The 13,467-nt window shown below is 35.0% G+C and overlaps 1 pseudogene; it reads left to right on the forward strand.

Moving 5' to 3' along the window:
• Window positions 1-1,793: 1,793 nt before the first annotated feature.
• LOC110335478 lies at window positions 1,794-2,792 on the forward strand (annotated as a pseudogene).
• Window positions 2,793-13,467: the final 10,675 nt, after the last annotated feature.

The raw sequence follows: 13,467 nt of genomic DNA on the forward strand, positions 1-13,467 counted from the left end.
CTAACATGCATTCATTACATAGGCAATCTGACTGATTTTTATGACAGCAGAAATAGTTGATAGTGTTTTATTTGAAAACATGATGAATTAAGTGTGATTACTGTATATTAAAATATGCATTTAATCAGCTTGCTACATGTTCCATATTTCTTGTCAGAAGTTAATATTTTAATGTTGTACCTGTTCAGATAAAACTAAAAATTATATGTGGATACTAAACACTGAATGTCTTTATGAAGAATAACTAAGGACTGGGTGCTATTGTCATATCTTAGATATGATTAATAAGGAAGAAAATAAGATAATTATAAAGCTTTATAATTTTTTCAAAATAAGAGTTATATTCCAAGAGTAATGTGTATTATTACTTTGCATTAATGTGAGTATATCTGAATTATAATTTTGAAGATACTAGAACAGGACTTGTAAATCATTTTTATGTTTACTGAACCATATATACTATATTAGAGGTATAAATGATTTATAGCAATGTTTGTTCATCAATGATAATTAAAGGATATCTAGCTGATAACATATGCAAATCCTTTAAGAAGTGTGGTAGTTTGAGTGAGAGTTAATTCCCATAGGTTTCTGTCTTTGACTCTTTGGTCCCTAGTTAGTGGAACTGCTTGGGAAGGACTGGGATATGAGGTCATGCTGGAGGAGCTATGACATCTGGCTGGGACTTTGACATTGGAAAAGCCCAAAACAGGCCAATCTCTCTCTCTCTCTCTCTCTCTCTCTCTCTCCCTCTCTCCCTCTCTCCCTCTCTCCCTCTCTCTCTCCCTCTCCCTCTCCCTCTCTCCCTGCTTTACGTGGGTTAGCGTGTAAAGGTCACAACTGATATCCAGGAACATACCTATCTGCTTCCCACCCAGATGACTATGAACTAACCCTCTTAAACTAAGACTTCTTTTGTAAGAGTTGACGACAGTTTATAAAGATGTTTCTTTAATGCAATAGAACAGTATCTAAGACAAGAGAAAAATCACTGATTTTGTCAACACTTAATATTTCATAAGTATTTTAGGAAATTCCTCTTCTGTAATTTTTTTTGTATGAAACCTGCTTTTAAGATAATACAAAGTTTCAATTATTTTCAAATTGCATAAACATTTAAAGGTATGATTTATTTCTCAAAATTTTATTATAAGGATAGAGAATGGATTTTTCCATATTTATACTTATTAAATAATTTTATATATTACCTATAAGTATGAATTAATTTTTAAAACGTTATATAATAGAACAAATGGAGATTATGCATAGATACATTTGAAATTCAATTTTCTAGTCTTGTGCTTTCAAAGTCAATTATAATCTACCTCACTAAAGAAAGCACAACAGTAAATGACTAAAAATACACAGGCATCAAAAGCACAATGTCAGCCTGTCATACTCATACATAAGAGGCTAACGTGAAAGGATCAGTGACTGGGTTCAGTCTCAAAAGACTTAGCCCAGATACATCTTTTAATAGAATATTCTAGCTATACTAAATATACTGCAATAATATTTTTAATGAAATCATCATATTTAGATCTTAGTAGAACATAAGCAGATTAAACACTAAAATGTGCACAAATTGAAAGAATATGCCCAAATAGTTAGGATGTCCATATACATATAGACAGCTGAATGAATGAACAGCTTAAATTCCAGACATTTTGGAATGAAGAAATGATCCTATAGAGATGAATAATTATTGTTGACAAGTTTATCGTAGAGACTCAGGGAGTCGGGGATGCTGCAGGTTGTCTGAGTCCTGTGAACAGAACGGGAATGCAGTAATGATGCCAGGTTTCAGACCCCCCCCCGGGGTGGGCAGCTTTGGTGGCAGAGGAATAGAGGAAGAGGACAAGGAGGATGAGGAGGTTTTAATGGTGGAAGAGGAGACTTTGGCAATGGAGATCGAAGAGGAGACTTTGGCAGTGGATATCGAAGTCGAGGTGGAGGCTTCCAATCTGGGGGCAACTGGGGTTGAGGTAGTGGCCTGGGTGGCAAGAGAGGAAACCAATCAGGGAAGAATGTGATGATGTTGCCACATTAGCATAAAGGTGTGTTTATCTGTCGTGGGAAGGAGGACGGCCTTGTCACAAAGAATCTGGTCCCTGGAGAATCTGTGTTTGGAGAGAATAGAGCCTCTATTTCAGGAGATGACAAAATTGACTTCCAAACCTGGAACCCCTTCGGCTTCAAGCTGGCAGCAGTAGCAATCCTTAGTGGTGTAGACCAGATTCACATCAAGCCAGGGGCCAAGGTGCGCTCGCTACCTTGGAGCAGACTCAGGCACCGCTGTCTCCCACATCTCTGATATTGTCAGCCAGGATGATCTGGTCTACACTGTTGAGCTCTCCCACCACTCTGGCCGTGACCCCATCAACTTGGCCACAAAGAGAACCAACATTATTGCTGTAACTGAAGATCCCCCGCACCCACACAAATACTGTATGCTTATCACAATGGTGAATGTCATCTTGGCTGATGTGGACCCGTCAGATCAAAGCCGGATTGTGGCCCTGAATGCCCACAAATTCCTGCGGAATGGAGAACACTTTGTGATTTCCATTCAGGCCAAGTGCATTGACTCCATAGCCTCATCAGTAGCTATGTTTGCATCTAAAGTGAAGAAGATGCAGCAAGAGAACATGAAGACCCAGGAGCAGTTGATGCTAGAGCCTTGTGAAAGAGACCACGCGGTGGGTTGTAGGTGTATACAGGTGAAGAACTGGAACCCAGAGCTATCTGTATTGAAGACATGGGTGTTGCTACTGTTAACATGTGGATTTTGATTTTTTGAGGGGTGGGGGAGTTGGTTTTTTTTCTATTAAAAGACTCATCTGTCTCCTCACACACACACCCCAAAAGAAAAGTGTATCATAAAAGTAACGTGCAACAGAGCAACCACGAGGTGCAGTACCAGACTCTACCTGCCTCTAAGAGATCCTTTTGTCTTCTTTGATCCACCACTTCATCTTACTTGTAGTGTATTGGCACACATTAATCTGCTGTAAAAAAAAAAAATTCTTTCAAATATTACAGCTTGTATCTTATTTTAATCTTGAATTTTATCCAAACCATGTTAACATCTAGATAAGACTTACCTTTCAGATTATAAATAGTTAATATTCTCTGATAAACTCTTTTATCTGTATTTGTGTAAATACATCTGGTAGAAATATTATGAATGACACAATAGCAAATATTATTATGATAGAATAGAGTCACTTGGTCCTATATTTTCCAGTGAAACTGAATTTAGTATTTGCCTTTATTGTCTATTCTCTCTTGGGTTCTTGACCACATTAGCAGCGTTGTGCATAGTTGCATCTCATGGACTGGGCCTTAAATTCAATCAGATTGTGGTGGGTAGCTCCCACAACATTTATGCCACGGTAATACCCGTGTAGCTTGAAAGAGGCTCACCGTTGTAGAGTAAATCATCCCTAGCTACATTCCTGTTTCCCTTTCTCAAGAAGCATGCAGAACATGTTCTAGTAACATAAGCTCTAGTGAGGCCTCGTCCTAGTCATCAGCTCTACTTCTCCATATTCAGAGGTAATAAAAAAGATGTGTAACTGTTGTCTTTAACAATAGGGCACTATCTGCCGGGCATGGTGGCACACGCCTTTAATCCCAGCACTTGGGAGGCAGAGGCAGGCTGATTTCTGAGTTCGAGGCTAGCCTGGTCTACAAAGTGAGTTCCAGGACAACCAGGGCTATACAGAGAGACCCTGTCTCGAACCCCCCCCCCAAAAAAAAAGCAAAAAAACAAAAACAAAAAACAGAAAACAACAACAACAAAAAACAATAGGGCACGTTCATCATTTTTTGGAGAGCAATTAGTAGCCTTGGAAATATCCCTTGGAGCCCCTTCAGACAATAAGTCAACTATATGTAACACATTTCTGGCACTTGGTGGCATTAAATGTGTAGCTGGGACATTGTCTCCTTCATTGTTTGGCATTTAGGGTTTTTCCATATATGTATGCCTTATAGAGTATAATTTTTCTATATGTTCTTTCAGATGGCCTTTAGTGTGAACTGTTCGTCCTCATGTCCCCTTGCTTTCCCAGGCTTCTTTCTCTTTCTCCATTTAGTCCTCACACTTTCACCTCCCACCCATCCCTTCTTCACTATATATTCTATTTCCCATTCTTTGAGTGAGCCCTAATCCTGCCAACATCTGTGGTTATGTGAATTGTAGCATGTATATTGAAGGCTTCAAAGCGAACATTCACAGACAAGAGAAAACACACAATGTTTGTCTCTTTGGATCTCTGTTTATTCATGTAAGATGATATTTTTCTAGCTTCATCAACTGCCCTGTGAATCTCATTACACTTGCTTGATGATGTAATACACATTTCATAAAAATTAAATTAATAAACTCTTTCTACACTTATCTACCCATAGTGTGTTAACAAGAGCTATGAAATTATAAGTCAGTAATAGTTGCATGCAGGAGGTCCTGTTCTTAACCCTAGCACAAAAATATGAATGAATTAATGAATTAATGCTGTTGCTACAAACTACGCTTAATATAACACTCTCAAGTTTCAATTTTCTACAAAATTGCAAAGTATTGTTTAGTGTTTATAAATACAATTCAATTGTACATACACACCATATTTTCATTACGCATTCATCAGGTGATGAGCATTTACCTCAATTCAATTTCTTTACTGTTATTGGTAAAGCAGGAATAAGCATGGACGTTCAAATAAAAATAAAATAAAATAACATAAAGTCCCTTCGGTGTATACTTAGGAGTCATGTTCCTCAGTCATTTTGGACTTGTACTTTTAGCTCTCTGAGAATCAGCCACACTGATTTCTGCAATGGACATAGCAGTTACCCTCAATCAACAGTGAATTAGGGCTCTTTATTCCAAAGTAGTATTTGCTGCCATTTGTTTTCATGGTGATAACCATTTATGACTCGGATGAGATGGAATCTCCATGTAGTTTTAGTTTACATTTCCCTGAAGGCTAATGCTGAACACTTGAAAAACATTTATTGGCTATTTGCATTTTATCTTGTGAGAGTGTTATGTTCAATTCATTAGCTCATTTTCTGATTGTCCTGATCTTTTCATTTATGGGAAGTTTTAGGTTTTATTTATTTATTTTTTTGTATAGTCTCAGTATTATCTCATTCTTAGATGTACAGTTGATAACAATTACCGTTTATTCTTAGTTGATTTGTTTACTGAGGGATTAAAGCCCTGATTTATATTTTCATTTAGAGTATTTTCACTACTGTTTTTTTCTTTCAATTTCAGAGTTCCTGTCTTACGTTAACTCTATTTCTAGTTTATTTGTTTTAGGGTGAGAGATAGGAAATATCTCCATATTTTTACATGTGGATACCAGTTTTTCTTGTAATACTCCTTAAAGAGGGTGTTTTTCTCCAAGGAACATTTTTTTTTTAATCTCTGCCAAAATTCATAGATACATGTTTACATCTAGATATCGCTTTCCATTCCGTGGATCCACATGTCTGGTTTAGTCCACTTGTGTTCTATTCTATCACTGTGCCACTCGAGTGTAATGTAACATTACTTAGATATTATTTGATTTTGAACAGTCTCACTTAGTTGCCCACACTTGCCTTGAATGTATTATCTTCCTGCATCAGCTGCCTGAAAAATAAGGATTACAGACACAGGCTACATGGTCTTGCTGATTTTTAAACTTCAGTCACATCATCTTTGGGGAGGATTCAACTTAAAGTAAGATCAATTGAATTAATAAGTACCTATGATACACTTACTGTTTTTTTTTGTTTTTGTTTTTGTTTTTTTACTATTTACTACTTTAAAACATAACTAATAACCCATAAGAGATACTTTATCAAAAACCTAATATTTTTACTTCTCCATATTTGAGATCAGAAAGTTTACACAGGACTGATTGTCACTGCTGCTTATAATGAACACTATTAATTTTACTGTCTTTAACATTGTTGTTTTTTCTTTTTAATTTTTGCACAAACCCTGCACTTAAGGGAAAACAAAAACAAAAACAAAAAGAAGGACAAAGATTGTAGGAGGCTGAGAAACTTAATGACTGCTGACATTGTGAAAATCAGTCTTCCCAGGAAAGAAATCCCCAATTGTACTATGAGACAATGTGATGAACCCTAAACATATATTTATTTGTTTAACACTAAATGGATTCCACAGAATGTCTAAAACCATATCTATAACTATTTACTAATACTCTTGATGAATAAGTGGTTATGAATTTGAAGGGAAATAAGAGTGAAACATGAAAGATTTTAGAGGGAGGAGAAAACATGGTAGGAATACTGTTGTAAAAACTCACATATGAAATACTCAAAAAGTTGCTTTTCTAAGATCATATAAATAAAATTAATTTTTAATGTTAGCAGACTTTTATTACATTTAAAACACATCTCAACACTTTCAAATAATCATTAAAACTCTCAGTTCCAGGGAAAACTACAATCATCCCTGAAATGAATTTGAAGTTTGAGGAAAGATTGGAAATATTTTCAAGTGTTAAATTGAAAATCAACTTCCACAGTACCCTAATGGGAAAATAATCTCATCAAGTTTATTAACACACATTACTGACAAGGGATTTTACTTTACCCAATGAGATGTAAAGCCATGAACTTGATATTTCAAACTTAATACTTTGTTTTCATATGCATACATCTACTGAAAATGAAATAGCAGAATTTGTGATATAAGTAGGCAATGAGAGCTACAAGGATAGCTTTAAATGTCAAATGTAAATTACTAAGCCCAAATTTACAGAAGACTTCACTGAGCATTTGTTAACCATTGAAGCAAGATAAAATAAACCAAAATACAAATCTGACAGTAAATAGAAAGTACACACAGTGTCACTGAAAATTTTGAGAGGAACAAGCAGATTATCTTGTTTTTAAATGCTATTTTGTATTCCAAGATTTTATAGCTGTTAGATTTCCAAGAAAATTACTTAAAGTTGGAATATTTGTTTTTAAGATTCAATGGAATGTAATATTCTTACTGAGACTGTATACAGGTAGTTTTTGACTTTTAATAATATCCTGTATATTTAGAGGCATTTAACTATTATCAACTTTTTCGATGACTTAAAAATGTCAATACTGAGTTGTATATTTTAAAATAAATTTTATTAGTTTACTTTTTAAAAATAATAAGTGAAAGAGGCCCCAAAATAAAAATGTCCTTTTAGCAACCCATAGGACATTTTAGAGAAACAAAACCATAAAATCATAACACACTGTGTACACACTGAAAGTATTCATATGTGTAGAGCATATGTAGATATTTATATTGTAAAGTTCAAGTATGTACAGCAGACATGTCTTTTGTAAAACACAAGATCATAGCTCTAGTCAATACAGGAAATTTTAGTTTTGTAGGATGCTGAAAAGGATAAGAGTTAGTAATTTTTTCTTTTACTTACTCATTTGTGTTTGTTCTGAAATCCAGAAAAAATCAGCAGCAATATTTTAAAATATATCTTAAAACAACTAGTTTTTGGCTTGACTCATAGTCTACAGGAATAGGGAATATTTTTATGTAATTGTTGGTACACACTTTAATTCAACATTAATCTATTACTTATAAGCACCATCATATAAACTTCTCTGTAAAATACATAAAATTAAAAGCAGTGGATGTTAACTGGGTTTGGGGTATCAAATTGCAGTAAGTCTAGACACATCTTCTATTGAGGGTAGAAAAGGATGCTAACTAGAGGAAAAGTGTCCTAAATTCAGGCAACACAGTTAGAGAAAGCCTTTGCTCCTGCTGTTAGGAGGCCAACATAACTATTGGGTCCAACAGCTACACAATTATTACATATGTGCAGAAGGCCTAGGTCTGTCCAATGCATGCTCCCTGGCTGTCTGTTCAGACTCTGTGAGCCCCCTGAGCACCAGATGTATTGTGTAGGTGTTTATTGTGGTGTCCTTGACCTCTCTCATTCTTACAGTTCTTTCTCCCTCTCTTTCACAAGATTGGCCAAGCTCTGCCTAATATTTTCATGTGGGTTTCTGCATCTGTTTCTATCAATGTCTGAGTGAAGGCTCTCTGATGACATCTCTAGGCTACTCTCCACAAGTATAGCAGAATGTCTTTAATACTGATGGGAGGGATCCCTGTGATAGCACAGGCCTCAAGTTGGACAAGTCAATTTTTGGCCACTGCCTTAATTTCTGCTCTATCTGTACTTCTGCAAGTCTTGTAGATGGGACAAATTGTTAGTCAAAGGTTTTGTGCCTGGGTTAGTATCCCAATCCCTCCATTGAAAGTGTTGCCTGGTTACAGGAGATAAATGGTTCAGGCTCTATAGCTACCATTGCTAGGAGTCTTAACTAGGTTCACCATCATAGATTCCTGTGTGTTTCTATTGTTGTAGCTTTCTAGCTAGTCCCAATGACCCCAATTCCAATTGTCATTTCCAGTACTCTCAGCATCCATCCTCCCTGACCTGATGCCTTTTATTTCCATCTCTACTCCCAACCTATCTAGTCCCCACTACCACCTACATATCTATTTTATTTCCTCTTCTCAGTGAGATTCACAGTTTTTGTTGTTTTGTTTTTTTTTAAGATAAAGGGAGGAAGAGTAGAAAGGGGGACGGGTAAGTGGGGAGGAGAAAAAGTAGGGGGAATTATAGTTAGGATGTAAATTAATTAACTAAAACATATATAATGATGATGGTTTTCATAATCAACTATAACATTTATACTTTGCACAAACATTTGCTGGGACAACTAAGTATGTAACTATTTCTTTGCAGCTGATCATTCATAATTTTTATTGAGATACATTTTTATTGAGAAAACTAATTATATAATTATCCTTTGTTAACTAGTTGATCACATTTTTGTGCTAGTCTTATTGATCTGAAATAAGTTATTGAGATGTATTCTACTAATTTTAGTTGTGTAACTCATGAAAAGTAGTTGAACACCTTGTATTCTCAGTTTCTTCATCTATAAAATGGAATTATTGATGTTGCATTTATCATGTTCTTTCATCATGTAAATTAGTTACTTCCTTTGTCATTTGATAAGTAAGAAACTCAGTTAATTAATTGAGAAAATGACATTTAATTATTTTTTCTAGTAATGACCTGGAGCGATATAATTAAGGAAGCATGTCTAATTCTTACGGAGTGCACATGATTGTTTGCTTGTTGTTATATAAAAAAAAGACTAGGAAATTAGGATGGGCATATTATATTCAAAATTGAAACTTTTATTAAGAATGAAAAATGTCTAGTTATTTAAAATATTCTATTGTTAGATAAAAAAAGACACTTTCTTATTACTTTACATTTGATTCAGGAAAATTTATCTTAGATCTTTTCATAAAAATGTTATTTAGAGCGCTGAAAAGAAAATAAAACTGACAATGCTGCTTTGGTTTGGTTGCTGGGCAACGGTTGATGATCTTCCCTTGCTGGTTGCAATCTACCCTTCCCTATCTGGTGACGACAGTTGTCTTATTAGGAGAAATTTCTTTTACACTTACTAATAGATTTCTGCAGAGGAAGAGGCTAGCAATAGGGTGTATCATCTTGTTCTGAAGCACATCAATTCAACGATGACTCCAACAAGAATAGCAACTGTAGTGGTGCCCTTATGCAGAATATGTCCAATTAATTTTTGATTAGTTGATATCAGCTTTAAATTCATTTTTCTCTCTGAAGACCCCTTTTTTTTTCTTTTTTTGGTAGATTTGGCAGTATTTTGAAGGAGTAGCTAATGCAGGAAGGCTGTAAACCAAATGTGGCTTATCAGCTCCCATGCTGGCGGAGTTGGAGTCACACAAGCTGCATGTCAATAGTTGTCTGCCATGTTGCATCATATTTTAAGTTCCTTTATAGACTTCAAAATCACTATTGGCTCTCCAATGTGGTGGTGTGAGGCTAACTTGAGGAAGTGATCATCGCGGTACGAGTTAGTCTTTCTTGTGCCTTTAGGCAGTCTTTTATCAACTTCTGAGATTTTATTTCTTTAGCCTGCAAACATAGAATATTTATTAAATTAATGAAGAGGTTCTACTCAATATAAGTTGGAGAAATAGAGTAAGTACTAGGAATATAGTCTTAAATTTCATATTCATAAAATTTTAATCTATTTTCCAAGGCAAGGCTTGGGAGAAGAACCCTCATACAGACTCATACTGACCTAAAATTGTTTATCAATGATTCAGTTACAGTTAACACAGACAGTAAGATTAAAATTGGCAGTTAAAGCTAAGAATGAATTTTCTGAGCCTGCATTGTACTTCATTGGAGAGAGGAGACAGTGATCCAACATTGATGACCTTCAAAGCCAGTTCTCCTCAGACAGTTGTATTCAGAATTATCCAAATATCAGGTTATTCTAAGAATTTAACACCAAACTGCAAAAGCACATTAAAGATGAAAGTCAGCTAATTCTGGAATATTGAAAGTAGTTTTATTTATTTTAATATTTTGGCTACAAACAGTTACACAATATTACTGAAAGGGAGTTCCAAACAAATTATCAGTTTTATGCATATGGTACTAAGCTTTGTGTGTATTTGTGTGTGTGTGTGTGTGTGTGTGTGTGTGTGTGTGTGTGAGTGTGTGTGTTTTGTCTCTATAAAGGTTTATTGGCCCATATTTAAGTATATTTTACTTGGAAAAATACACGATGATATATATCTATCTCTCTGTCTATCATGAATAATCTATGTTTTAAAAAAATTCCCAGAGTTATTAGAAAATTTAGATGATACAAATTCAAAATAGATTAATGGATTTAATGGATGCTTTCACAGCTAGTAAATACATTAAAGTTATATGTAAGAGATAGAGAAATAGAAATGTCATCTCTGATAATCTGACATGGTCTGTTTTACTAGCCAGTAGTGAGTATTGCTGTCAACTAACCTAGTACCTACTCTTCAGCTCTAAAATTCTTTTCTAGAACATTAACATTTTCAAAGTACATCATCATCAGCCAGAGTCATTCTGAACATGATGAATCAATACAATAACTAAGGCACCACACAGACAAATCAGCTACAAAACAAACAAACAAACAAACAAACATTGTCAGTCCACATAATTTTTGTCTCTTTCTCTGACTGATATCTGGCCAATAGTTTTTCACGTGTTTCACTTTTACCCTCAGATTATTGAGAGTATTTTATGCAATATTAAAGTTATAACTGTGTCTCATTTCTTGGTGATATACAAATCCATATAAGAAATACTCTACTTCTTTTGAATATACTCCAAATTATGAAATAACCTGTTATTGTCTCATAAAATTGATCCTAGTTGTGTGTTTATCCAGAAAGAAAAACCTAGTTTATAAAAATATAAGGATATCCTAGCTCGGTTTTCACTTAAAAGCCATTGATACAATATAAATGTAAATAAGCATTTTAAGGAGATGCCTGGTAATACTATAGTTTTTAACTATTTAAATAAAATTTGACAATAACACTGCAGAATTATAAATTTATTCAATTAGGGAAATATGTATTCTTCATAAATATGTGATTGGATTAATTTAATTTGCTTTTAAAGTAGTGTTTTAATTTTTTTGAAAATTGTGCTAGATTAATCATGTTAACAAACTGAAAGGAATCATATTTTATATTTATCTAAAATCATACACCATATACACACACACACACATATACACACACACACACACACACACACACANANATATATATATATATATATATATATATATATATATATATATATTAGAGAGAGAGAGAGAGAGAGAGAGAAATATGTTCTTCCACTAGAGTCGACAGTGCTTCCCACAATAACCATAAATGAATAAAATCCCAGTGCCAGGCAGGAGGAAATGTAACTTTTCAATGATTCTTCACGGCAATTTAACTGAGCCTCAACACACTACAGATTATGGGTGCTGCCCTAGACACATCTGAGAGGTTGAAACTAGACTGCTATTGTTGAAGATGCCTCATAATATAACACGTTACTCAGATTACTGGGCCTGGATCTAACTGGCAGCCCCCATCATTTGTTCTAGCTTCCTTAATACAAGGGACCATTATTCAAGTTTGCAAAGGAGAGAAGCAATACTCTTCCAGCTGTGACATCTATAAACCATAACAATGAGTAACATGATAAAATATCTGTAAAGGTGCAACGGGTACCACTCATGAGCACCTTTTGGTGTCATAGACAGCTGTCTATTGGACTTAAGGCCCACTCATCAGAAGTAAAATCACTCTGGTACTAGAAACCTAACCAGCTTACTTGGAATACCAAAGTCCTGGATCACTAAAGAGAATCTAGTACTTTCATTTTGCTAGCCCACCAGAATTCCCTTAACTACACTCTATGTCTTGTAGGCATATCTACAAAAAGTTTAGATATGAGTCCTCATCAATTCAGTATCATTTTACAATAGAGACCATTTTAGAAACCATGAGAGGACACAAGTCAAAAATGAACAAATTATAGAGAACTGAGCACTGGCACATATGGCTCAGAAAATACCTTGGAAGAGGGGCCAGAAAAATTCTAAGAGCCAGAACACCAGACAGTCAGTGGTGAAATATCTTCTCATAGAAATTACTGCATAAATATATTCTGAACAATGGCAGTATCTGAGGACATGATAAAATTATATGTAACAAGGCCCAGGGGCTCACATTCATGAACAAGGGGCTACAGGCAACTGTACTGGGAGGGAAAGGCTTAGCATCTCAAAAGGATAATGCCTCTAGTTGGTTGTCCATATAAACTGGTCAATCCTGAAACACAAGAGCAAAACAGACACAGCAGGTTGTAGTTATATATTTTAGAGTGTGCACATGCTCTCATACACATGGAGACATGGTAGGAGTTGGAAGAAGGGACTTACGAAGAGCTGGAGTTAAAAAAAAAAATGGAAAGGGGAATACTGTGTAATTGTATTTAAGTAAAAATGTAAAATAAATAAATAAATAATATATATAAAATGAAAAGTTAAGACATATTTAGAGGTGCCACAGCATTCCATACCCAAATACCAACAGGAGAGAGGTCTCCCAGGAGTGCTTATAAGCCTGTGAGCACAGGTAAGACCACCACTTCTGCTCAAATTCCTGGCCCAAGAGGGACAGGAACCAAGGAACAGCTGTAGACAGGATCCTTCTGGTTTCCTTAATATCTCTTAGCATCAATGGACTCAATTCCCCAATAAAAAGACAGAATAACAGACTGGATATGTAAGCAGGACCCAACATTTTGCTGCATACAAGAAATACACCTCAGTGACAAAGACAGACGCTACCTAAGAGTAAAAGGCTGGAAAAAAATGTCTCCAAGCAAACTGTTCCACAAAATAAGCTGAAATGGCCATTCTAATATCAAATAAAAGCAACATTCAACCAAAAGGATAAAGAAGGACACTTCATACTCATCAAAGGAAAAAATCTACCAAAAAGAACCCTCAATTCTGAAAATC

Source organism: Mus pahari, chromosome 18, assembly GCF_900095145.1.
Source record: "Mus pahari chromosome 18, PAHARI_EIJ_v1.1, whole genome shotgun sequence".
NCBI classification, from domain to species: domain Eukaryota; kingdom Metazoa; phylum Chordata; class Mammalia; order Rodentia; family Muridae; genus Mus; species Mus pahari.